General features: G+C 40.3%; 1 protein-coding gene across 18 annotated transcripts in view; it reads right to left on the bottom strand.

Annotated features, from left to right (window-relative positions):
• The window catches only part of IQSEC1 (IQ motif and Sec7 domain ArfGEF 1), a 357,026-nt gene that overhangs the window by 79,873 nt on the left and 249,568 nt on the right, over positions 1–27,585 (bottom strand). Inside the window, exon 1 of one of the 18 annotated variants that reach the window (XM_074836703.1) lies at positions 26,552–26,796. The exons of the other annotated variants lie outside the window; for them this stretch is intronic. The gene's annotated coding sequence lies outside the window, so the exon portion shown is untranslated. Of the gene's footprint in view, positions 1–26,551; positions 26,797–27,585 lie in introns of those variants that run through there. 18 annotated transcript variants of the gene reach the window in all.

Genomic DNA, 27,585 nt, shown 5'->3' on the forward strand with positions numbered 1-27,585 from the left:
TACCAAATCTAAATGATAGCACTGCATTTTACATGCAATGCATCAGGGATTTAGAGGCAGGTTATTTATTACTACAGAGTGATAAATTCAAGCATAAGGAGACTTAAATATTTGTTCCGTTATGCTCATTCACAGACTTCTCCCTAATACCATCCCTTCGCCTGTCATGCTGAGCGTGCCAGTATAGAACACAGACACATAGCTACCAGCACATGGATGAAAGCACACTTTCAAATTGCCTTCTTTATAATACTGACCCATACAGGTATGTTAAGGTAAAAAAGGACCAGGAAAATTCCTCTTTGAAGTTCTTCAGCGCAGAAAACTAATTACATTTGCTAATACGTTAAGCAAAAGAAGAAACGTGTGTCCCCACTGTTAGATCCACAGGGAACGCCCAGAGAGCAACCCCTGTGACACAGGCCTCTATTGAAAAAGCTTATACGAGATTTGCCTTAAATCCCTGTAAGGCGCCATTAGCAAAATACCAACAAAAGAAACAATTTGCATATGACTGTGCACAGTACATATTTGTTCACGGATGAACAGGATGTATTTTGTTTCCTTTTGGAAATGCATAACTCCTGAAGTTTATGTCCTGCACAAGGGTTATATTTCGGCGCAACTGCATACTGACTGACGAGATAGTGGGAGGCCAGCAGGGTGCTAAGTATTCATATTCATGATTTAAAATTATTACTTACTGCAGTCCTTGTTTTGAATCTAGACAAAAAAGAAAAAGAAAATTATGCCCCCCCTCCTTGCTTTGCATGAAGTAAGCCAGTAGCTGCTAAGGGGAGAACAGCCTCGTTTCATTGACTGGCCCACACCACTGCGTGCCAGGCAGGGCAGTCTGCCCAAATCCCATCTTCCTTTTAGCAGCCCTCCACCTCTCTGAAGGAAAATTTCCACAGAACACCGACCACCGCTTGCCCCACAAGGTGAGTAATAAGGATCTATACCATAAACCAAAGCATGTTTTAAATCACTGCCTTCAAAAGGCAAAAATAGCAAAAGAAATCACATTTTTGTCATCCATAACAAAAAGGTTGCTTTGCAATAAATTGCATTACTGAAGGCACTTTTAACTTTTGATTGACTTTTTGCCCTGTCACAGAAAACATTTAATAAATTAAGTCTTATCTAAATCTTAGATAAAAAAATAATTAAAAGCCATTATGCTAATTAATTACATGGTACAGTTAAGGGTAGGTACCCTTTCAAATGCAAACAGTTAATTCACAATAAGAACCACCCCCAGGTGTCTTAGGAAAAGCTGCTAACCAACCTGGAGATTAGAAACACGAGGTAATTTGAATGTAAATTCATTTTCTTTATCCCCATAAAATGTCCTCCCCCCCAAGTTTAGGTGCTGGTGCTACAAACTGCAGTAACTTGGCAAATAAAAAAGACCCTGAGGCAATAAAAGAGATGAAGAATGCATTGTAAATGGCTGATCTTTGGCACCCACCGTAAGATTATACAGTGAACCAGTTTATATCAATGTTACTTATCTTCATTAACATGGAGGAAACATACTCCAGACTCAAAGGGACACCAATTTCTCCTCCTCCTCAGCCCAACACACATGGCAATTTAATCAATTTGTATCCTTTCATGTTAACTGACTAGAGAAATTTCCTCATTTTCTAGGACAGAATTTCTTTCGGTATGCTCAAAGCTCTGTTTGTCAAGAATCCATGAAACTAAATTACAAGAAACATTTTATTTTGTTGATGGGTGACTGGGGGCAGAGCACGGCCAGTTACATGCAGCTTCTATCAGCTACAAGAGACACAGCGGGGTAAGAGAAGATGGATGCAGCTTCAGTCCGTGTTATTCTATGGAAACCTGACCATGGCTTTCCGAGCTAATGAGCTTGACAGGTACTGACAGTACAGATGAAGATTAAATAGGCTATTTCATAGACTGGGAGTCATCTAGAGTCCTCAGAAGGTTTATAATATGAAGAACATTTTATGGACTGCAGATTTGAACTCCAACCCTAAATCAAATTTAAAGCTAAGCTTAAGGTGCAAAAACCACTACGCAGCACACTAGGGGACCAAAACAGGTGAAACCAAAGAGGAGGCACAATCTAACACTTTGTTGGCAAACCTGTTTTCAGACATTGCAGATATTTTGTTCTTGAACAAACACGAGGATAAATTTTACTCTTGGTGGAAACCTGAGACTGAGTGAAACGTCAGCCACTGTGGCCCATGTGTAAAATAGCCTAACCCCTCCTAATTCTCCAGCAGTGCTTGAAGACACCGCCTAACAGTGAGGTACATGGACCAGGCCTCTGTAATCCATGCCTATAATCCTAAAGAGACGTTTATAATACCTTATACTACCAAAACGCCCCATTACGTTCACCATGAGCAGACTATGGCTTTGGGCCTGAAGTCTGTAACACACAAATAACCTCTTGAGCTCGCAGTCCAGCTGCCGACACACTCACTATATAACCCAAGTGTACTACAGTGCAAGTATGCACTTAAACCTATGGTTATTCTGACAACCCCATGTTATTCCTCTCTATATATAATGCAATGGTTATTCTTGTTTGCAACCCCTCTGAAAAGAAGGAAAAGAGTGTAGGACAGGCACTTATATCAACTATCAACTAAAAAACTTGGTATTTAAGCCTAGGAATAGAATTCTGACTTCCTAGAGACAGAAAAAAAAAAAAAAAAAGATAACTGTAGCTCAAAAGAAGTGTTAGAAACCTTTTACATTTACCTGATTGGATCACCAGCTTGGATATTACGCCATCTTTCGTTTAAATTATGAACTGCAAAGTAATTGAAATGGGAAGTATTGCTCAATCAGTTTAAAATTTAATCTCAAGAAATTCAGCCATACTCGATTTAAAGTAGTTACTTTTCTTCCTACCAAAAAAAAAAAAAAATCAGAGAAATTAAGAATTTTCAATCTTTTTACTCTGTATTGTTTTCAGAATAACTTTCAGATACTCTCAACTGACAACAAAATCCTCTAGTTTTTATAGGTAGATGATTTAAAAAAACTTTACAAAAATAATTGCAAAAATAGTTTAATGTGTCCAAACTGCATCAGCTGCTTGCTTTACAATAATTTCAGTATCTTTTCTCTTATATGACTCAGCAGTCTTTTGTTACCCCTCACAATGAGTTTCAACAAGTAACTATTTTCAGATGCGTGATAGGTCCTTAGCTTAAAACTGGCTGCAAAGATGCACCTTTATTTGCGCAGTTCTCTTTCTGCATATTGTAGACAAAGAATTTACCTGAGCTAAATATAAATGAGACCATTCATTTTGCTTTGACCTTGCTTATAAAGCCAGCAGAGCCTATCCTGATATTCTTTAGTTGGTGGTATTTCCTTACATTTATTTTATATTACATACCTCTTACAAGCATACTCTAGCTATTAAGGATGAAAGTTACTTTCAGTATTGATAGCAGGAAGGTGTTTGCTTGTTGTTTGGGTTTTTTATTGATCAAAATAGCTTTCACTAATGGTGAAATACTCAAAGAATCCCTCTTTGTACTGTCCTGAAACCCTCCCATGAGCCAGAAAGCATGAAACAGTCAAACAATCCAAGGCGGAGTTATTTCAAATGGATTCTTTCTGAAATTCACAGGAAACAAGTACATTTTGAAGGATGTGGAAAGATCATCTGAGTATGACAGTCAGTCTAAAACTCCGGTTTTTTTCCCTAGAATGGATATTGTGTAAGTGCCCAGTAGCCCCTATCAAGCCTTTCCCAAAACAGATTGAGTAACCTGAGAAGACAAGAATTGCTCATTTCTGCACAAACACTTGGTTAGTCCTATGATGATCCATGGGATGAAACCACGGGCAGACAAGACTCCCCAACCACATCCATATGAAAACTGAAAGGAAACAAATGATTCTTAGGCATCCATTTTTTTAGAGCTCCTGCCATTATCTTTCAATGGTGCAGCTGAGAGGTTGGTGTTTTTTGTTTGTTCAGTCTGAGGAAAGCATTCAAATGGTGACATATACTGCTAGTATCTGCATATGTTATGCACTGTACATTGTAGCATTGGGATGTTGAAAGGAAGCTGCAGCTTAGAATAGTTGAAAGAAAGAAGCAGCGTTAACACAGAAGAAAGATGAAGCCTTCCACACCGTGACAGAACATTCAATGCTACTGTGACCCCTTCAGGCTGGCCTTCAATCAGCTGCAACTTGTCTAAAACATAACCATAACAACTCTGACAAAAAACTGCCCATTTCACAGACCTAGATCTACCCCCCCTACAATGCAAATATATGTAAAGCAAAAATCCCCGAAATGTTTAAAATAAAAAGTGCTGAATTCTAGCCTCACAAGCACTCGCTGCAACGGTATTCCATGCAGAAACTGGAATTTAGTGCAATTGCTGCTTCTGTCTGGACTCTCAGAAATAAGATTTCTCTTTCAAGTGGTAATGATGCTACAACTTTCAATCCTGCTGACAGACAGGCCGCAGAACACACATGCTAATAAGAAATGTCATTTGTTGTTTCTCTCAAATTTTCAACTGTTAATTTACTTTGCAGTGCAATATACCATCCAAGTTCCATCTCTCCTCCTTTTCCTCCACCACCCAAACACCAGTCGAACAGTCTGTCACAAATTACTATCTCTTTTTAAGTCAAAGATACACTCTTGAGCAGACATCTGGTGCAAATTTCTGCATATGCTGTGCATGGCTTTACATAATGCTACAGTGGTCCTGCAGGGAATAATAACGGCACATACATTCTTCAATTAATTCATTTCTAAAAATGAAGGATTAGTTATTTTAAACCTGTTAATAAAGAAGTCCAGACACTTCTGTAAAGTTTTTAAATAAAAATAACTCCTAGTCTGTTACGGATTTTATTATACCAAGTAAATCACCATATAAAAATCTCAGGGATTCATTCTTTCCTCAGACTAATTCCAACTGCATGTCATATTTTCTGTATCCAGAACACATTTTCCTTAGAATACTCCACTCTATATTTAGAGCGCTCCATGTGCCCATGCCCACATAAAACATCACGAGTGCATCTACAAGTATGTGATACCAACATAAAGAGGGAGGCAATAAGCTTTCAAAAAAATCAGATAGCTTTATTTTGGAGAATATATTTCTACATTTATGCTTTTCAGAACATGCTGACTCATGCATACAGCTGTGGTTGACAGAACAGCGTTATAGGTGGCAATTCCCTCTGCGTTTATGAAGGAAGTAGAGAAGACCTGACTCCACATGAAAGCAAGAGCTGCAGAATGCAGATATAAATGCTAGCTAACAAGGCTTTCCGGGTGTCTGGTAGCCACAGTTAGTGCTTTGAATAGCTCTGCTATCAGAGAAGAGTTTGGCAAAAGTCCAGATCGGGGACAAATGCCTGAAGCAAGTTAGCTTCTGCTACAGAAGGCATTCGGAAACACACTGAACGTTCAAAGTCTGTATCATTCAAAACATAATTTAATCAATTTACTAAAACCATTAGAACGTTCCCCCCCGGGTGGAAGGCAAAGGCACAAAAAAGCATCTCATCTTGGCTCATTTCTACAAAGTGTGGTCAGACATACTCTAATCAAGAGGCCAGACAAAAACGAGCATGATGCTGAAATTATGTTCTCCTTACTGCTCTGGTAAGACAATTGAAGATGTGATTTTTATTTTACGCATACACTGTTAGTTGGTGCATATAGCCATGTTTTGACAGCTTTCTCTGCACCATTCTCTTTTTGGACCTCTGTGAGCTTATTAGAACTAAGTCACCCAGACTCTCTCTGCCATGCTGTCACACTACAAGTTATATAAACCTGCTTTCATTTTCTTTGTTGCGTTCAAAACCCAAGAGGCTGTTAGCTGATCTTGCTACTGCAGACAGTTTTGAAATAATATTAAAATTCCACGGGCTCTACCTACAGGCGTTGCCATCCTTAACCAGATGCAAGCTCGTCAGCAGCAGCAAAAGCACCCGGTTGATGGGCGCAGGTGGGCTCAGCCATCACTGCAGGCTCACCCCGCCTGGCTCAGGCCCCGCAGCTGCCCCCACAGCACGGGAATCAGGACAGGACCAGACACCCACCTAAGCAGCAAAGTCCCTGCTGAGCTACTCAAGGAGATAGCCACAGAGTTACCGATAAGCAGTTCAGCCCCAAGGAGTGCAGATGCTTATGTTTACCATTATTGCTGTATTTACAACTAAAGCATAACATACATCAGGTGTAAACCCCAAAATCTATATGCATCTCTTGGCGATTGTTCCTAAAAAGCTGTAAATCTAAAGCTCTGTAAGTAGCAAGCAATCTCAAAAATAAAAGTGAAAGTTTGCTAGGGGAAACAACCTCTTCACTCAGTCTTCTGATTCTACTTATATGGTATAAATAATATGGATTTTCCAATTAATTATATTAAAAGAGATAAAGCTTATGATTTATGATAAAAGACTCAATACATATGTACATTTTTGTTTTGTAGTATGGAAAGACTGGTGTATAAATAATCCAAGCAGCCTTTCAGGTTGAACCAGGCAACACAATGTCACAACTCCTCAAGTAGGATAATAATACCATGTAGCTGACAGTAAGCAGAATAACCTTAGAGGCTTGAGACAGGTGCTGAAAAAAGCTGGAACAAAGCCTCTACTGAAATAGCTCAGTATTTATACCCAGCTCCTAGAAGAATACTCTAAGAGATAAAACTTAACTACCTCTGCTAGATGAAAGCAGAAACAAATTTAGCTTTGAGAAACATGTTTATCTCTGCTTCTTTCTGTTCATGTAAATCTGGCATTTAAGATTAAAATTCTGCAGCCAAGTAGACTAGGTTTTATTTTACCTGACACTGCTAAAGAGCATTTAGGTCAGTCTGCATAAAGAGTCAGATCTTCCCTGATGCCAGCTTTTTGGCACTCTGCCTGCCTTTGAACGGTTTCTCCTGCTACTCTCTGATTAAGTTGTCATTTTCCCATATGAGAGAATTTAAGCAAGTGACATACTATGCATTCTGCTTAAGTTTTAGAAATGAAAAACTCTATCAATGTTTACTTTGGGAAATGTTTTTCCTTAAATCTTTCAGATACATCTTGCCAGAACTTACTCCTGGCTGGCAAGAGAGTACAGTATAATCACTGTCAGAATGCCGAGGTAAGGTACCTTCTATTTCACAGACAAATTTGCATTGAAATCATCCTGCTGCAGTGTGGGGAAACAGCACAGCAGCTTTGCATAAAGCCTTCCTTGAAAAAAAAGGTTTAAGCATCTTTAGGTACTTTGCCTTACCCTAAGATGAAGAGAGTACTCTGGATGTACAAATACACATACGGATAAATAAGTCAGGGATTGTTTAGGGCATGAAATACCACAAATATTATTAGTGGTATTATTTATCTCTGTTTTTCCAATATAGTTCGTTTCAGAGTTGCTTTTGATTTACAAATGAATAATGAAAGAAGTGTGCATCTTACTAAAGCAAAAGCATATGAAATGAAGAGAGAAACATTGGTGAATGAGACAAAAATACAGAAATGTATTCAGCGATGTCCAGTGCTTGCACAAAACTCCATAGATCCACTGAAATGGCAATGGCTGTTATCAAACACCAGCTGAGTGTCCCAACTGGTGAGATATTGAACGAATGTGTTAATTTTGTTCATATTTTCTAAACCACAGAAAGAAAAGAGTGAATTTAAGAAGATTAGTAAACACATCACATTTTAATTATTTTGTTTCTTCTATGTGTAGTAAAAGCTAACATATTTTTTTTACTGCATGTTCTAACTCAGATTTTACATTTGTTATATTTAGGTACCCTGTAAGAAAATATAAAATCTAAATTAATGCCTTAAAATGCAAGTGCATTTTGTAGAAGAATTTATAAATATTAACAAGATAAAATTTACAAATGCAGAAGACACCATTTGCAGCTATAAATGTTTCATTCTGAGGGAACAGGAATAACATTTTCATATTCATGCAAGTCATAAGCTATATTAAAAGAATACTTATGTACAAAGTGTTAAAGTAACAGGACAAACCAGTATTGACCCGAGGTGATGCAAAGTCTTTTCTGCTATCCTTTCTACTCTCAGTTCAATACATGACTTTTAGGTCTAAAATATCTGTTTGGTATTGGTAGGAATCTGGAAAGGAGAAGTCCAAATGATAAATATTAGTTTTATTAATTCAATATCACAGAATCACAAAACCATCTAGGTTGGAAAAGACCTTGAAGATCATCCAGTCCAACCATTTGCCTAACGTTGACAGTTCTCAACCACACCATATGCTATGTCAACCCAACTCTTAAATACCTCCAGGGATGGGGACTCCACCACCTCCCTGGGCAGCCCATTCCAACGCCTGACTACCCGTTCTGTAAAGAAATGCTTCCTAATATCCAGTCTAAACCTTCCCTGGCACAACTTGAGGTCATTCCCTCTTGTCCTGTCACTCATTACTTGATTAAAGAGACTCATCCCCAGCTCTCTGCAACCTCCTTTCAGGTAGTTGTAGAGGGCGATGAGGTCTCCCCTCAGCCTCCTCTTCTCCAGACTAAACAACCCCAGTTCCCTCAGCCGCTCCCCATCAGACCTGTGCTCCAGACCCTTCACCAGCTCCGTTGCCCTTCTCTGGACACGCTCGAGACATTCAATGGCCTTTTTGGAGTGAGGGGCCCAAAACTGAACACAGGAATCGAGGTGCGGCCTCACCAGTGCTGAGTACAGGGGCAAGATCCCTTCCCTGTCCCTGCTGGCCACGCTATTGCTGATACAAGCCAGGATGCCATTGGCCTTCTTGGACACCTGGGCACACTGCTGGCTCCTGTTCAGCCGGCTGTCAATCAACACCCCCAGGTCCCTCTCTGACTGGCAGCTCTCCAGCCACTCCTCCCCAAGCCTGTAGCGCTGCTGGGGGTTGTTGTGGCCCAAGTGCAGCACCCGGCATTTGGCCTTATTGAAGCTCACACAGTTGGCCTCAGCCCATCGCTCCAGCCTGGCCAGGTCTCTCTGCAGAGCCTCCCTACCCTCGAGCAGATCAACACTCCCACCCAGCTTGGTGTCATCTGCAAACTTACTGAGGGTGCACTCGATCCCCTCGTCTAGATCATCAATAAAGATGTTAAACTGGAGTGGCCCCAAAACCGAGCCCTGGGGGACACCACTCGTGACCGGCCGCCAACCGGATTTAACTCCGTTCACCACAACTCTTTGGGCCCGGCCATCCAGCCAGTTTTTTACCCAGCAAAGCGTGTGCCCATCCAAGCCTCGAGCAGCCAGTTTTGCCAGGAGAATGCTGTGGGAAACGGTGTCAAAGGCCTTACTGAAGTCAAGGTAGACAACATCCACAGCCTTTCCCTCATTCAATAAGCAGGTCACCCTGTCGTAGAAGGAGATCAGGTTTGTCAAGCAGGACCTGCCTTTCATAAACCCATGCTGACTGGGCCTGATCATCTGGTTGTCCCTCATATGTTGTGTGATGGTACTCTGGATGAGCTGCTCCATCAGCTTCCCGGGCACCAACGTCAAACTGACAGGCCTGTAACTTCCTGGATCATCCCTCCGACCCTTCTTAGAGATAGGCGTCACATTGGCCAGTTTCCAATCTGTCGGGACCTCCCTGGTCAGCCAGGACTGCTGGTAAATGATGGAAAGTGGCTACCAATATACCCTTCCCTGGCAGAGTTCATCAATATTACTGCTAATACTAAGTGTTAGGTTTTATGCTTTCATGAACAGACAATGAAAGACAAAGTTTATCAAGGTCCTTCTCCACTAACCAGTCTGGATGAAGGGTCACTGTAGTCATTGTTTTGTACATGAGCAACAAACCAACATCTTCAGAAATTAGTTTAAAACCACAAACTAGGTTTCTGTCTTTTTTTTTTTTTTTTTTTTTTCCTTCATATAGGGCACTTGCTTTAGAATCCAAGTCAGAGTTCAGAGCTTCTGGAAGAAGACAGAAATCTGGTTCCAGGACTGAGGGTGGGGATTTTAACAGCACACTGACAGTGCCTGCTTCTCACAGGATACCAAAGGGTGCTGAAAGCCCAACTTCTGTTTGTACTCTTGAAAATACGTGCCTAATGCTATCAATACAGGGCTTTGCTTTTGAAAATCTCAGCCACGGTGTTGAAGTCTAGGTAATTTATTTTTTTTTTCTTCAAGTGTATAGTTGCAATAGTTGAACTTTTCCTATCAAAAACCAAAACATTATCATATTTACAACCTTTCCACTCTAGAGACTCCCTGGCTGGAGTATCAGTTGAAACTAAAGCGTTACAGTTGCACTTGTGTTTTTCCATCACTGAACTAGGAACTTGAGCTCTCCTGTTCCTTCAAGGCCACTGAAGGACAAGACCACAAGTCTCTTCTAAGGTGGTGATCCGGAAATAACCTGACTATTAATTTCTCATTTCTAGAATCACCAAAACATTTGGGAAAAGGATGAATGGGAAATGAGAAAACTCCCAAGGATCAGATTTCTAAACAGCTCACAAACTCACCTGGTACGTTCTTCCTCCTGCACACAGTTACTGTAATAACATACTCAAATTTGAGAAATGTTTTTATATTTTGTTAGTTCATTTACATACACAGCACCCAAGTACCCAAGCTACACATATATAATACCAGATGCATACACAAAGAAACAGGACCATAAACATTCAGAATGAGCCATAACAGTTTTGCCATTTTCACTTCTAAGATCCAACTCAAAATATTAACATGAATGAAGAATCTGTCAGTTATGAACAGAATTTCCCTGTCTGTACATGGTACAAAACATAATTCTGCACTATCCTGTCAGAGGCCAATGCAGATCAGCGTCAATGAAGCAATGATGGATTGGAAGAAACATCCCTTTGGCAATGAACAGGTATAGGTGAGGCCTATTGTCAGGTTAGTGGTCACTCAAAGTCAACATTTTAAATGGCTAAATGTAAAGGTATGCCATAAAGTACTAAAAATATAAGAAGAATACTTCCAGTATTGAAGGGATAACTGAAGTACTTTATAATCACCTTAAAAGGACTATTTATTTCTTCACTCTAACTAGCATGCGGTGCGGTGGTGGTTTTATTCCCTTGCATCTGTCACTTAACATATAAGTTAAGAAATAACAGCATGGAAAGAAGAACGCAGCATAAAAGAAAGAGTCAATACAGGCTGTGACACAAAGCACCCATCATAAAAAGCAAAGCATTTAATATGAAACGAGACTGGAAAAAATTCTTCCATATGGCACCAAACTGCCATTCTGCCTAGGCCAACTCCTGCATCATCAGCAGTAAATACCAGCTGATTTGACAGATAATCATACTGTCATATCACCTTCATCAACAAATTCTCTCCAGATATTTTCCAAACCAGTAAATAAACAACAACATAACAACCTCCTTCTCAGGTATAAACATGTAGGCAAATGGAAGATGAACTGCGTATTGTGCTATTAAACTCTTTAAGTACAATTTACAGTTAATTGCCTTTCATAGTGGCAAAAAAAAAATCCCCCCATAACCAGCTCCATGCTAGCTTCCCCAAGCTTTAATTGCTTACTCAAACTGGGATCGGAGGCTAATGAGAATCTCAAGCATTACATTCAACAATGGCAGCTCAGCAGAAGTGCTCATTCTTAGTATTTTTCTTTGCTTCAGGCCAAAACTTACAGGGAGTGAAAGCCTTATGTCTTCTGTTTCTCATTAAATGTTGGTGTGCCATCGTAATTACAAAATAACATCACAGAGGCCTTGCAGTCCTTTTTCAACTCCAAAAGGCAGCTTAGACTTCTTATTTCATAAACAGAAGAACTGAAATAGGGAGGAATGGTGTTTTAACAAATACATTCATTGTAGAATATTAAGACTGTATTTATGAGATGATGCATTATTCATGCCCCAGAATCCAGCTGGCTATTTTGCTCTAGTCATTTCATCACAATACAAAATGCTGTAGTGTTTACTCTGGGGTCTAGAAACTGCTGGAGCTACACGGAGTCTTCTTGGCCCTGAACTGCCCATGGTGTTATGCTTAAATCTTTAAAGAGTAAATAACCCTTTATTGATTAATTTCCTTTTAAAACCAGTATTTTAGTCCCCTGATTTTGTGTGTGTACATATAATTTTGCAGACATGCATAATATGGGGTTTTTTTAGCTCTACAGAATCACTTGCTCTCAAACCCCAAGGGTGAGGCAAATGAGACAGCAGTGCAGGGTGGGACGCAACCGTATTTTTAAATTATGTTACCATTTACTTGAGAGCAGCATGTGAAATAGTGTCCTTACAACAGCTGAAAGGTCTTCTTCAATGAATTCCAAAGGAAAAACATTTACTTCTGAATTTTCAGTTAAGCAGGTGCCCAAAATGCTGCTCTGCACTCTGTAAACAGTTACGTCCTATGAACGATCACAGAGAGAGAGAAATCATTTACAAGATAACCAAGCTCCACAATTTGTGTTGTATATCTTCCCGTTTCAGGCCACACACTGCAGGGGACTGTTTGGCTATTTTTAGAAATGTACTTATGCTAAAATATTCTATTTTACCCCATGTGTACATACATGAGTATCTTCCAGCTCTCAACAGCTCTTCATCTTTATCAACTGTTCTTCTTCCATAGGCTATAAGGCTGCCATTACTCTAGGTCACGTTTATCTTCAGATCAAGTTTCCTTCAGTAATATGTCCCACTTCCTGTAGCACTTTTATATTGGTAATCTGCTTCCATTACCTCCAAAACAAGCTGTAAAAATGCACTTAAAGGCCCTCACCCCAAATTTATTTACACAGTGTGGATATATAGACTAGAATAAAAACTGGGCAAGTTCGCATGTCACTTGCTTTCTGGAAGGAACAATAAAACTGCCCAGTCCCCAGCGTGATACTACTTAGCTTTCTTTGTGATATTCTGCCTAGGATGTACTCCTGTTTTTATAGTCCACCATAGTAAGGACCAGATGGGTTTGGATATAGGCATTGCCTCATGCCAAGCCATTCAGCAAAGAGCCAACTTGAGTAAAACTGAAATCTCTTCTATTCTTTGCCTTGACCCTCCATCCCTCCCCCATGAAATAAACTGTGGGAGCCAGCTCATGATGTAGGGGAAGAAAGGTTACATCTCTGCTTCAAAAGCCTGTCTTGGACCTTCTCTCTTCTCTGTACCTGCTCTGTATTTTACTATGCCAAGAAAGAGGGAAGAGGGAGAATTCAGCTACCTGTCACGAGCTGAGGTAGCAGCCCGTGAAAGACAGCGGCCATTTCATTTGCACAGGGCTGCAGCACTTCCCTCTCGACAGCAGCGCCAGTGCCTTGGCAATGTGGGACTGCTGCTCCACGTTTGTATAGCTGCAAGAATTCAGGCTCCTCCATGGGGAAAGCAGTTGCCAAAGTTTATCTCCACCCAACAGAGCCTGCAGTAATTTTAGGAATCGGGAAGAAAAACTGGAACCCCTTCTGCCTTGAAGTCACGACCCAAACAAACAGATTCATATGAACTGGAAGATGTAGAGCTCTGGTGCCTGGGTGTCCAAAGCAAATGCAAACACATACTAAATCCACTGTGGCACGCTCCAAGTCTAACACATGAGTGCTTATGAATTGCTTTATTTAACCTGACTAAAGAGGCTGCCTATGATGCTGGGCTGCTAGAGCCTTTTCAAAAAGGTATTTTGAAAGGACTCCTCCAAGCCAGGCGGTCTTCCTGAACTTATTATGCAACAGGCCTACAAATAGTTCATTCAGTGCAGTCCTGAGGATTAGTTTTGTTCAGTTGGACACTTTGTGCTTAATCCTCGCCAAGCAACAGAGTGTGGTAAAGGCATTCCTCAGATTTGCTGACGGGAAGAATCTGCTGCCAGAAGTCAACCAAATATGTAAGCTTTCAGAATACAGCATTTTCTTAGACACTCAAAACGTCTATTCTCTATTACTCCTCATAGTAATTACATCAGGCGACTTCACATTCAGCTGTCATGAAACGCCAGCTTGCTCTAGGAAAAACATGTAAGGTGGCATTTTAGTCCTATTGCAAATGACAGTTCAGGGTCAGCAGCTGGCCATAGCTGAAGTAAACTATATTGAGGAGAATTTCACAGTGCTAGCAATAAAATGGGCTCTGCTGCAAATGTTAGTAGCTGTTTTCTCTGAAGTAAAGCAATGGTTAAGCTTTCAGTGAGTAAGAACGGTGTTGTCTTGACTGCCTGTCCATATATGCACATTTAATTATTGGAGACCCACAAAAGAACCAATTATATTCCAATTTAAACTCCCTCTCTTGTTTCTGTTCTTTAATATTCTGAAAAATAAAAGCATGAAATAATTTGTATTCATCATCAGAATGGCTGGGAGAGGTTCAGAAGCTTAGAGATGCAACCAGGCCAAGACAAAATTGTTCATACTCATGAGGGAATTTTAATTGCAGATGTTTTGCACAAGCTAATAAGGAATCTATGTGCTGAGACTGCAAGAAAAAAATACTCTGAGAATTCTGTTCTAAATTTGTAGAATTAAAAAAACCAATGAACATTAAATTAGGATTACATCACCACTGAACATACAGCCAATAGGTCAAATCTCTTGGTGGTGGTGATCTCAACCACAAAATTCACTACTCCACCCTGTTTTGGCAAATAAAAACAAGCAGTTGTTTGGGTCATTTTATGAATATTGAAAATATATTTCCTCATACTACAGTTAAATATTTCTCTTTTCTTCTGATAAAAATGAAAAGACCTTCAGTTACTAGAAAAATGCATTCTGGGCCCTCTAAGGATGTTACAGTGTTTGGGGATGGTTTCTAGAACCTTACTGAGAGGGATCAAACCTGCTTTGTAAAGTCTTGCTTCAGAAGAACTCCATGTTAAGACATGCATATATGTTATTCTAACCAAAAGTTCCTTCCTCTTAATTTAAAGGTCCAGAAGTATGCAGTGCTCTGGCAGCCAAACAACATGGATATTTTTACTCAAAGAAACCCTTCTTAATTGTTATAAAAAGAGTCTTGGCAAGCATCTATAGCAAAGCATACATCAGGAGCTAAAATTTATATTACACTTAAGAGAAACTGCCTGGTGGCTCCTCCATGCTGACAATGCAACTATGTCATTTGGGGGTGGAAGGTAAACGCTGGTTTAAAATTAATTGTTTAGTGTAGGAGTCAGCTCTGCAAATGAAGTGAGATGATTTGCCCTCGTGTAGAACATCACATGAAGTCTCTGCTGACAGGTAGCAGTTCCATCTCCCCTGGTGAGGTCTGTGCGACTCTCGCTGACCACGTTCTCTCTGAGATTGTCTCAGAGCTAGAATGGTTTAGCACCCTAGCTGCTGCACTTCAGAAGAACACCACTAAAGTATTTCAATTTGAAAGACAAACATGTTTGCACAATTAAAGTGCCTGTTCAACAGAAAGCAGCCTTTGTGGTTTCTGGCCCATAAGGACTTCACACAACTCTGGCCACACAGCCATAAAAACGTACCCTTATTCGAAAGCTGCACTGCTGTAGCTATACTGCTTCACGATGTAGTTATGCACAGTCCCACCAGCTATCTGGGGAGAGGAAACTTGCTCTCTATTTCTAGATCAGTAAGGCCTGGTCCCAGAAGTCATCATCTAAAGTATCTCAGCTGGCCAGGCTTGATCTCAGCCAGGACTGGGCAAGGGTTTCTCAAGTTGGGATTGTCAGAATTTGGCAGATGAAGGTCAAATTCAGAGATGGGAGTTAGATACTGCACAGCCATAATTTAATGTCACAGAAATGCCTTCCAGAGCTGTTCTACCATTCTTCAGCTAATAGGATGGCTATTTAAAGAAAGAAGGCTCTTTGCAGTGATCCAATCATCTTGAACAGGACTGCTGTTGGTAACAGATTTTTCTATTCTTATTTAGGGAACAGAGACCATCTAGTTATTTCTGCACAACTGAATAGATCAATTAAAATATTAATTTCCATTAGTTCTGATTCTCTAGAATACTTCCAGATAGAGTACCCGTCAGAACTAAACCAAAGGTAGCACAATTCTCAGGAAGTGCTGAATAGTTTGGTTTTAAGTCTCTTGAATATTTTCATTTCACTTCATGCTCACAAGCCTTTATTTCTTTTACATTACTAATAAGAGACAGTCTCTGCTCAGTGCTGTCAGGACAAAGTCACAAATTAGTGTCTCTATCGTTAGTGAAATAGTGCTTTGACAAGTACAATCAGGCAAGGCAAGCCCTCTCATTAAATGTTTCAGATGCATGAAAACAGGCAGGCATTTTTTCCTCCAGGAACTGAAGGAATTGAAACACATCAAATTTTAGCTGTGAGAGATCATGTATGCACATTTAAGAGATCTAGATAAGTGTGGGAGAAGACATCCACAACATTACCTCAGAGCCTCAATATTGTTAATGTTTAGACTGCTCACAAAATACATTCAGAGGTACAAACCACAAAATATCACACAGCAAGTCTAAATTCCCCTTCCTGAAGGAGTGGTAACTTTAGCATTCCCTGATAGATTGTATCTGATGGCTTTAGGACATGAGATTAGCTTATTTGACCAATTGACCTCTGTAGATTTCCGATTTTAGTGTTACCCACTGCTCTAGATCAAACACACCCACAGTTTCTCCTCCTCTTTCTAACAGCACACTTTTGTCAGTAAGGTACCATAAGCGTGCCCCAGAAGTAGAGATGCTCTGTACATAGTAAGCAGACAGAAACTTTTTTCAGCCACCACAGCTATCTCACACACTGGCTGGTACCATCCATGGTATATGGTACTTTCTGCAGTAAGTTTCGTTGAACACCACCACTGCTAGCCCGAAGATTGTACTCTACTTACCAGCTGCTTGTACAAAGCAACGAATCAAGGTTGCAGGCTGGCTGGCTAACAAAGATTCTAAAAGAAAATCCTACTATATTTGCTCTAAAAGTATGAACATTTCTCCACTTAGATACACTTCCTTGTTTTCTGTACTGTTTTGAGCTGCAAAGTACATGCAGCAGCCTCATTTTTCATCTCCCACACCTCAAACTCAATATGGGTTGTGTGAGAAAAATGTACACCCAGCTACTGTTCTAAACAGAGAGATCAGCAGAAACTTTTACCCACCTACGTGGGTGTTGTAGCTACCTCTGGGTGTACCCAGGAACCAGCGATGCTTACGGTGAGACATGGAAGGATGTGCATTCAGCTACTGCTCCGCAACTGCCTTAACGCAGCAGGAGGGATGAAGTTCAAACCAGTGCTAGCAATGAACTACTTATCATTTTTTTCAACGTTTTGCTTTTCCCTCGTATTGCGATCTGTGGTTGAGCCTATCCTTGATACCAAAAAAAAAAGACAGACAACATCTTCAAGGGAAGAATCAGGCACACTGAACTCAATTCTAAAAGTCTAAGGTGAGAGAAGTCATGAAGCAGTATGAAGTAACAGCTCAAACCTGGGGAAGAGAAAACATCTTTCAACCCAGGAATTGATAGACATAAGCTCAAGACCATCCCACTGGGGTCTCCGTGCAGGCAACTACATAGAAAACTGGTCCTACATATTAGAATGTACTTTTTTCTCTGATGTCCCTCAGTAACCTCATCATTGCCCCCTGAAAAAGGTAACTGCATGTGATAGTTTTTGCTTGTATTTGCTGGTATGATCACAATGAATTTTACTCAGGTACAGTGATGGGGAGAACAGACCACTCAGCTCCCCAGAAAGCTAATCTACTGCTGGAAAACAGACCAACAAAGGATCTTCTGAGACCATGAAAATGGCACATGTGCAGATGACCCCCAAATTATCATATCTACTATATTCATGAGGTTTAAGAAGCTTTTAGGAAAATGTTGTTGAATGTCAAATATTTTTTCACCCAATAAACTACATATTTACAGCAAAAAAGCTTACTTTTTCAATATCCTAAAGCATGGAAAAAGAATAAACCCAAAACTGTGCCTATAATCTTAGATGCATGTACTTTTAAAAAACCCCAAAAACCTGTATGAAAAGAGTTAATATTTGATACACTACATCTGACCTACTATTATACATTTTACACTTTGTTGCCCCAAGTAACCAAGCTCTATCAGACATGAGCCTATATCTAATATAAAGCACCCAGACAATCACTAGACAGTCCATGAATGAGAGACATAATTTATCCTATTTCATTTTAATTTCTATTGTGTATAAAAGTGTTGAGTGTGAGCCTTGCTAAGAGATGACACAATATCATTATACAGTAATTCAAATGCTTTAAAGGCTGCTGAGAAACCTCCACTGAAATGACAGGCCTTGTGAAGCGCTTAGAAATGCTGTTTTATCCATTCTAGATGGGTTTAGGGTAAGAAAATTCATATAATAAGATCATATATTTACTGCACATAGGCTAACCTTCAAACTATTTCTGTAATCATATTACCCAGAACTGGCTAAGACTTGCAGCATTGGTATCACATGGTCTTTCTGAGCCAAGATTTTTTTTAGTTTGTTATGAGAACCAGAAAATCTGGGAGGACATTCTTGCAAGATGGCATCGTTCTTATCCACAGTCCTTCTACCAAGTTGCCTGAAATTCTTTAGCAAGACTGAACATTAGCTTCCTTTAAAAACACTGAGCTCAGGAAAGGGGAAACAGCTTGACTTAGTATTTATGTGCCAAGATAAATAAAAATGTCAGAGGAAGTGAATATTTTAAAAGATTGGGTAAACATACCCTATGAGGGTGGCTCACTTTTCCTAGATTGTTCAAATACCCACACTTCTTTTTTTTTTTTTTTCCATAAGAAAATCAACTAAAAAAAAAAAATAAAATCTATTCAATGGCACAATTCTACTGTGATCACAAGCAAACAAAAGAATACAGCCTCTGTCCAAGATGCAATTTGGTCAGGTCACATTTGGCTACCAGCAGATATTGTTTCTTTTCACCAGGGTTTGGTTTTCTTTTCCTGTGACCATGTTCTTACCATGGCATGTGCAGCGCCTACGGACTGCTTTGTGTTCTCCAAAACATCAGTCAGCTGAAAGTGTGATTTAGCTCTGTTTTGATCAGAGAGCCAATCTTCTATGGTTCAGTCAAGACATTAGTCAATCCAGGAAATAAACATTATATGCAGTTTTATTTATTGAAGTCTGAGCAACAAATAAAGGAGACAGAGCAGCACCGTAATGATAAATCAAGGCACGCAGTTCTCCAGCTTTCATTCTGAGTGAAACTCTTCATCATAGTTTGTCCTACTCTAATAACAAACTTGAGACCTGAAGGATCTTACAATATTCACTAAAGGATATCCTTCAGAAATGTACGTATTGATATTGTGTTAATCTTGGTTTTGAATGCTGCTTTCCCTTTTATAGAAAAATAGTTTTCAAACAGAAACAAATAAACAAATAAAAGTCAACTTTCTACATATCTCCACTGTCATACGTCCACTGTACCCTCCAGTTTATGCTCTCAGGAACAATGAGACAGGCTCTTTGCCCGAGCTTGTAAAACATTTAATAACGGCAGTCCTGAGAACATGCACACAAGTACACCAGGGAGACTGGATAAAAAGACAAACTTGGTTGTTCGCAATCCAATTAAAATCAAAGGCTACATAAACAAAAATTCCACTCATTTGCTGATTTAGTTCACACGCTGGATTTCTTCAAGAAGCAGTTGGGACATTTTGCTAGGTGCTGAAATTTTTTGCAGTGGACAAAGCTACTTAGATCAGATATTCTGAGCAGAAGAATATGCAAAAGGATGATGTAAGAGTACCCAGAAGATTGTATGGAAGATCTAGTGTTCTGACAAATAATGGGAGCTTGCAAGAGAAGAAAGCTTGCAAAGCAAACATAAGGACTAACTGCATGCACAAGTGTTTCAAACTCTGATGTTGCTCCTGACCTCAAGCACCAGTTATGTTATGCGTCAGATGCAAGCTAGAAAACACTTCTGGTATTGATATGCAAACATGCACACTAGGCATCTTGCTTTATTTCAGACTTCCTAGATCTGACACTGCTATAGCAAACAGCTTGTACTAGGATGCAGAAACCTCAGTAGCAATGTGAATTGCTTGGGTTTTGCTCCTTTTGCATACTAATACTTTGTATTCTCTTACAGCTGACAGCTACTTCATTCACTTCCACTGAAGTCTGAGCTCTGGACTGAAACAGAAGTTGCACATAGATCTCCTCTGCAGGTTTCCTTATCTTTTCAAAAAAAGAGTGGGTGTGAAGGCTAAACCGGAAAGCTAGAGATGGGCTTTTGTTCAGTCCCCTGCAGAAATGAGGACAAGAACAAAATAAAAGCTCTAGCTTCTGTAAAGGCTTGAGGCAGGAGGGTGCAGGCATGTGGTCGGGGCCCGCTTCTAGCTAGAACCGGAGTGTAAGTGTCTGCTGTGGAAGCTGGGAGAATACATCAACTCCAGCCCTTTCAGACCACTGAATGCATAAGCAAGCATTTGCAAAGAAACAAAATCCTCTGCATTTCTGTACCTTTTCTGTCCTGCTATCTACTTCAGAAATGTTTGGAATGTGAGTTTTGTGCTAATAAAGGTTGCTGGGCTGACAGTTGAACATGGCATGGTCAACTGCATGAAAAGTCACCTCGGTGAGCTCCACACCTTGCAGCTCCACACTTTGCAGTAGCTGATCCCACCTGAAGAGCTGGCTCCAGACCGGGAGCCTGCAGCACACATCTGCTCTAGGGCTCCTCTCCTACTACACAAAGCCTTCCTTGTCCTCACTCAAAAGGTAAGCCATTCCTCACGAGGGATTTTTTCTGGGTCCCTTTGCTGAGCTTGCCAGCCAGCAAAGGCTGCCAGGTGGTGCAGAGGTTGACCCTGGTAACTGGATCGAGAGGAGCAGTTGTGCTGTTTAGGTAGGGTGAACTCGCACACTGGATTGCAGTGGTATGTTCTGCTGAGCGGAGAGAACAAAAATTTCTGAAGTGTGGTGTAGTGTGAAGAGATTAACAGAGCAGCCAAGCAAGCAGTACTGGTAAGCCATAAAGTTCAGGGCAAGCTCTGGGCTGGGATAAAGTGACAAAACAAATGGTATGACAGCGGACTCCCATGACAACAGGACTCAAAGTAACACACAAACAGGAAGGGAAGGAAGGAGGGAAGGATAGCCGAGTGAAATTTAACTGTGCAATTATTTTCTTTGGCTTATTTCCTTTCCACCCAGCTTTCCATGATTCTGTTAGCAGGCTAATGTTACTATCATTCCGATCCCCAAGCAATGCTTTTGAAATTCATGTGTGCCACTGATTTAAGAGCATAATGGCACAGATAAGCTATTCTATGGGATACAAATGACTTATGCTCAGATGCTTAAAATAGGGTGTCACTCTCCCCTCTCCATTTCCCATCACATCAGTTCTGTTACTGATAATGCAGTGGTGTTTTATTTTTCCATTAGTCTATTCATCATGTTAATCAAGAGATAAAAAACATCACAGCTATACTAACATGTCCTACAGATAATATCCAACTAGTAAGGTCTTATTACCAGGAAATATTTTCCTATGGCCCTTCACTGGAAAGAAACACATCTGAGGCCAGCCCACTTTGGCAGCAGTTATCAAACAAGGAAAAAGAGAGCAGTGTCTAAAAGGCAATATATATTTTTCCCCCCCCCCTTTTGGAACTGAATCCAAGAATATTCTCTGGATGAAGCTCTGTGGAAGGGGCACACAGCTGAACCAACACCCTTTATGGCACACTCTGAGTAACATAATAAACGCACGGCACCACAACAGGCCATTTTCTCAAGCTACATTCTTTGATCCCTACGTTTTCCTCTGCTGATTGCTGCATTGAAGACTGCCTCAATTGATTCTATTCTTGGCTTAAATCTTAGGAAAATACTGTTGGAGTGCACAACATCAGTATCAAACTATCTGCCTCAAGCCTGAACAGGTCATCATAATCAACCCCTCACCTCCCAAGAAGTTGGGTTTTCTCCCTTTTGTCCTCCAATATAATGGCATTATAATTGTGCTGCTTAGCTGTTGTTCAGCTGATGCTTTCTGTAGCTGCAAAGTGGACTTCAGCATTGCACTAACACTTGGGAAAATTGGAAAGACTGGGAAATACATTTTCATGAGTTTCCTTTTTCTGTTTGTCTGCAAATATTAGTTGTTTCCGCTATTTTGATTGCTGTGCTCATTATTAAAAGTTCAAGCAGTCCGGCTGTTTCCCCTGCATTTTAATAACATGTAGAAGTAAAAAGTGGGATGCAGTAAGTTATGCTGTAACGTATGAGTGTAACTCTCTTGGAGATCTGGTTTCACCTGAAAGAGCTAAAAATGTTTGCTGAACACAGCATGTACACAAACACATAAAATCACATTTTTTAAAAATTTATTTCTCTATTTCATTGTTCAAGCACTTGAAATAGATACTGTCTAATGCTCCTAGGCAGTTGTGAGAGCACAGCACTGGGAATGAAGATTTCTAGAATCTAACTCTGCCTCTAATATCAACTTTCCTCTGCAGCTGAACAAACCGTTCTCTCCCTTCCTCTCCCTCAGTCTTTCCATCTGGAAAAATGAAGACACTTGCATCTGTGCTGTGCATATAAATCAGTAAGTGTTTATAAAAATCATCTGGAGATGAAAAGTTAAGTATTTCTGATTTAATTCATTTATTTAAATTTTTGTGGAACAAAACAAAAAAACCCAAACCCCATAAACCTAGCTTCATTAAGGATCCGATGCAGAGTCTATGAAATCCAGTTTCCTTTAGGTTATGGCACAGGCACCTCATGCTCAATACTAAACATGAAGGAGCTCTCATTGCAACTCAAGATGAACATCTATCAGCTATCACAACAGAAAAAATTATAACAAAAGGCAGCAGACTCTGCTCTTGTCCCTCTTCTCCAAACCACATCTGAGTCATGTACCTCTGAATGCTACTACACCGAGTAGCAACTGTCAGCACCCAAATTAGCACTTCCTATTCCAAAATGCTACTACATACTGGCTTTGAAAAACCCTCGGATAGCATCCTCTTGGTACACGTTCACACTGATCGCATTAGAAAACTAAGCTTTCTAACAAAGTGGCTAAGACATTTACTGAACTTGAGGCTGCTCAGTCTTCACTTGTATAAGGCCTGTGATTTTTTTTCAGAGACCTAAAAGAAAGAGGAGCCTGGATTGATCGGAATTTCAGCAGGATTTTTCCCTTTGGCAAATGTAGCTGTTTGAGGAAGTAGCCAGCTATGCTGTTTCTCGTAAGAGGCACAGTCGTCTAGTTTTGTCTTGCTGAAAAGCAAGTGTTTTTCAAAAAAGCTTTATTTTTTTCCTTTCATCTCCCTTTTTGTGCTTCAGGAGGTGATTTAATTTTCCAACAGGCAGAGCACAGCACCTGATAACCTTCTGCACTTTGGCAAAAAAAGTTTCTGCTTCTGAAGGAGTCCCCTCTAACAAATGCAGTGGCTTCTGCCTGGGAGAGATCTCAAAACAAGATCCAACTTGTCCGCAACTGTTTTTTTCCTTAATAAAAATTCTCTCCTGGAAAAAGTGAATTTCCTTCGGAAGCTTTTAAGTACTCTGAAGACTTAGCACTGAGGAAGCAGTAACGTCAAAGTATTGGGAGATCAACATTACAATTGCATAATTTACCTATTTAAACTTAGAGCTCCCTCCACGTACACTGAAACTCCCGGTTGTCCTCACTTAGGATGCATTTCTTACTGTGACAGTGTTGCAATTTACAGGGAAGAGTCTTAAAAAAATTCTGGCTGCCCATACAATACCCCCAGCTAACCGCTGGTATATGCTAGAAAACACCCTTTCCCTTGCTTCATTGCACCGGCCTCATTCACAGCGTTGCCCCCAGCATGAGCATCCTTTGTTCCAAAGCAGCACGAGAGCGTAGGAGAACATCAGCGATGCTGAACAGCCTAATACACCACTCAGTACTGCAGCAAACCAGCAATGCACTGCCTGCACATTAAAGCAAAACTAGTATTATTTACCTTTTAAAAATATATCTAAATTTATTGATAGAGTAAGGAAAAAATGCTCCAACTTCAGGCAGTTGCTGATGCACTGTTTGCCCTTCATGAACACTGTTTCAAACTGGCAACTGTGTATATGTAAATTAAGGGGTTTATTGCTTTACTGCTGTTCAGCATGGGGGCCATTCACTTTTTACTGGAGTTGCTTTGGCATAAAGAGCATGCCTTGACTAGTAATGAGAAATGCCCCGTCTCTCTACACTCTATAAAAATAATGATTTCATCAAGAAGGACTTAAGTCCCCCAAGGTCCCCCCCTCACTTTGTGTACCGAATACTAAACTTTTACATCCAACATTCACAATCCTTACTATCCAGGTTACAGTAAAACCAAAAACATGCATGTGAAAGGTCCTGGATCTCCAAATATGTAATCATGTCTATAACTACGAGCACAAATACTTCAATTCTAACGAAGCTATGCATTAATAAATTCAAGACCTATTTTTTTTCTTAAGCTGCAAAACAGTATCTTTTATTCTAATTTAATTGAGAAAAAAATGTTTTAAGTTATTTATTTCAGAAAAAAGAATTAGGGAAAAACCCCTAGATTATTGCTTTTAAATAGTACCATGTTTAAAACCAAAGGATAATTTAGTGAAAGAAAAAGTAATTTTTTGTAATATTCAGTAGTACTTTTCCTCAAGCACTTAAGAAGAAGCACGAAACAGAATTTCTCATTTGGTGGCCGGACCCACGGGTGTTGCACACGGACTTGCCCCGAGACGAGCGGCACATTAATCAGGAGCCCAGCACATACCCTGGCAGACACTTTCCACACACTGCACTACAGGTGAAGAGAGATGTGCCCCACATCCCTCCCTGGCTGTGCCGGGCTATACACCGGGCATGGCAAAGCACTGGGGGAAACAGGACAGCTTGGACTTAACGGGAAGCCAAGCTGAATTTCTCTGCTTGTGACCTTCTCAAAGTGACAAAGCTCTCACCCCCAAATACCCTTTAATCCACTGATGCAATGCTACTGACATCTCTCAGTCTGCTTAAAGAAATTCTGTATTTAGATGTCAGCCTCATGTGACCCTTCTGTTGACCAGTGGCCCTTCACAGCATACAAAATTTAGGTCTAAATTTACTGGTTTTGTATCATGCCTAGCTGTTCTGTAGCAGAGCAACACTGCTGACATTTATATCAATGAGCATATGATAAGTCAAGGTATTTTTCATTCTGTTTGTAAAGATTCACATAAACCAGCAACCTGGCTATGAATTTTAACTTTAACTAGGCTTCTGACTTGAGGGTATTTTTCACTCCTTTACTTCCAACTGTACGTAGACATTAAAAGATCCATAAGACAACCATCTCCAAAACAAACTACTGTGTAAAGACTAAAAGCACTGACTTTTTGACAAGCAACACATACAAGAGCTTTGGTTTTCAAATGGGAATCTCACAACTTCCTGCCCTGGGTGCTGGTGGCAGCTCTGATTTCTGTTGTGCTTGTTCTAACCATTCAGCAGCTTTGACAGAACACAGTCAAACCAAATCCAAAGCAGTATAAATCAACCATTAATACCCCATTAAAATAAAAGGATATTAGTCTACTATCATTAATCTAGTATCTTTTAAATCCAACGACACTTACAGGCATTAAACAATTTATTTTAAAAAAATATTAAGCACAAGAAATGCATTACATATACTAAGAGATATCAAAAAAGAAACTAATCCCCCAAACTCTCAGCCACTTCACCCACGGGCTCCAGCTATCCATTACATAATCACACACCACCTATAGACACAGGCCAGCCCCAGAGCTGTGCTTTGGGACCTCTGTTAACAATCCGCTTACATGTCTGTCCTATGAATCCACCACGTTCCTACATCCAGGACAGACATGAGACTGGGTTTTTAAAAACCCAAACACACTCACGGTTTGCATGAAAAGCCCTCCTTTAACAACTGCATAGATTGCATGTGATTTAACAGAAGGATTTTGCTTCCTGAAACATTCTGCTCCCTCTGCTGTAGGACTGTTTATTGTTCCGATGATTTATTTAAAAGCAGATACACAAAGAAGAATAAATACATTGAGCAACAAAATCAACAGAAAATCACCAGAAGGGATTCAGGGTGGGCACCGACTTAATTGACTAAATGCAAATAAGAAACCGGAACCCACAGCCTAGAATCAATGCTAGCAATCTACATAACACAGTACATCAGCTACGATGATTAACATGCTTATTTTTCTGCTGAGAACTTGATATGCATTTATAAGAATGAAACATGACATTCCATTAATTCTAGCAAGTTAAATAGATAGCTTTGCCTTGCAAAGACTGGTTTTCTAACATTTTAAGGAAAGCAAAACCTTTGTACATGACTACTTCAGGCATAACAGAAAGCTATATAATTAGAAAATGTCATCTGCTGCACCTAAAAAGCCCGGTTTTGCCTCACCCCCTGCCCAATACATGCACAAACGGAATTTATTAATATTTTCCTCCACCGTTCGCCTGATACATGAAATCATCATCTCTGTAGCGAAGCTACTGCTGCAGCAACTTCCTGCACTGCATCATTCACCTACCTCTGACTTCATTGTTCCACGGGCCATGAATAAATAAAATCAAACATCCAGGTGGAGCTGTCACAGTTTCCCTTTGCGGTGGATGTGCAGCAATAATATAAAAAGAGCTAGCTGGTCCTACAGGAGGATGAAGCTGGGTCAGTGCCTCGTTATGGAGCCGGGAAGTGCAGGGCTCTTCGCTGACTGATATACTGTACTGATCAGCAAATTTACCTAACGTCGCTGTGATGGGCCGGACCTCGTAGCTTCTGCTCAGCAGCTTTCATACCCGAATGTACCCTGAGACATACCACAGCCCTATGGCAGTTCTGGCTAGCAAGCAATCTCACTGCAAGGTCAGTGCCCTTTTCAGCCTTACAAGAGGTATCAGGCAGCTTAAAGCAGCAGATGCTAGGCTGTATGAAAATGATGATGCTACGTGTGCTTTCCCAGAACTAAATCACTTTCTAAATTTGATACTAATTCTCAGGGAATATTCAACTCCTATACTGCTCAGCCCCAAATGGGGTGTATTACCAACTTGCAACTCGAAATTTGGAACAATACCACTGACGCATAAGCAACAAAATACTGTAACACAACTTTTATGCCTAAGCAGAAAGTATTTTATCTTCTAATCACAATTCCATTCATGATTCCTCCTCCTCCCCCCCCCCAATTATCATCTTAAACATCACTGAACCAGACAGAATATATATCAGATATATATATCGGCCTCTCCGAGCTCCCACAGTATTTCTTGAACTTTGCCCATTGCCTCTGTCAGACTTTCTCATGCCACTGGAAGTGCTGAAGTGCGGCTCTTCCCAACTGTATCAACATGGATGGGTGCTCAGCACCTTTCATTGAAAAATTTATTGCTCAGGCTTCTCCAGCCTTCAGAAGAAACAAATTTTCCCCATCTCTTCTTTTCTGCAGAAGTTCTCCTTTAACACTGAAATGCATATTCTGTGTTTGCTGTTACTGCAGCATTTTCAATACATCTTGAAATACAACTCAAAGCATGGGCTAGATTGCTGATATTTCTTTGTGCA

This window comes from Strix aluco, chromosome 11, assembly GCF_031877795.1.
Source record: "Strix aluco isolate bStrAlu1 chromosome 11, bStrAlu1.hap1, whole genome shotgun sequence".
In the NCBI taxonomy this organism is placed as follows: Eukaryota; Metazoa; Chordata; class Aves; order Strigiformes; family Strigidae; genus Strix; species Strix aluco.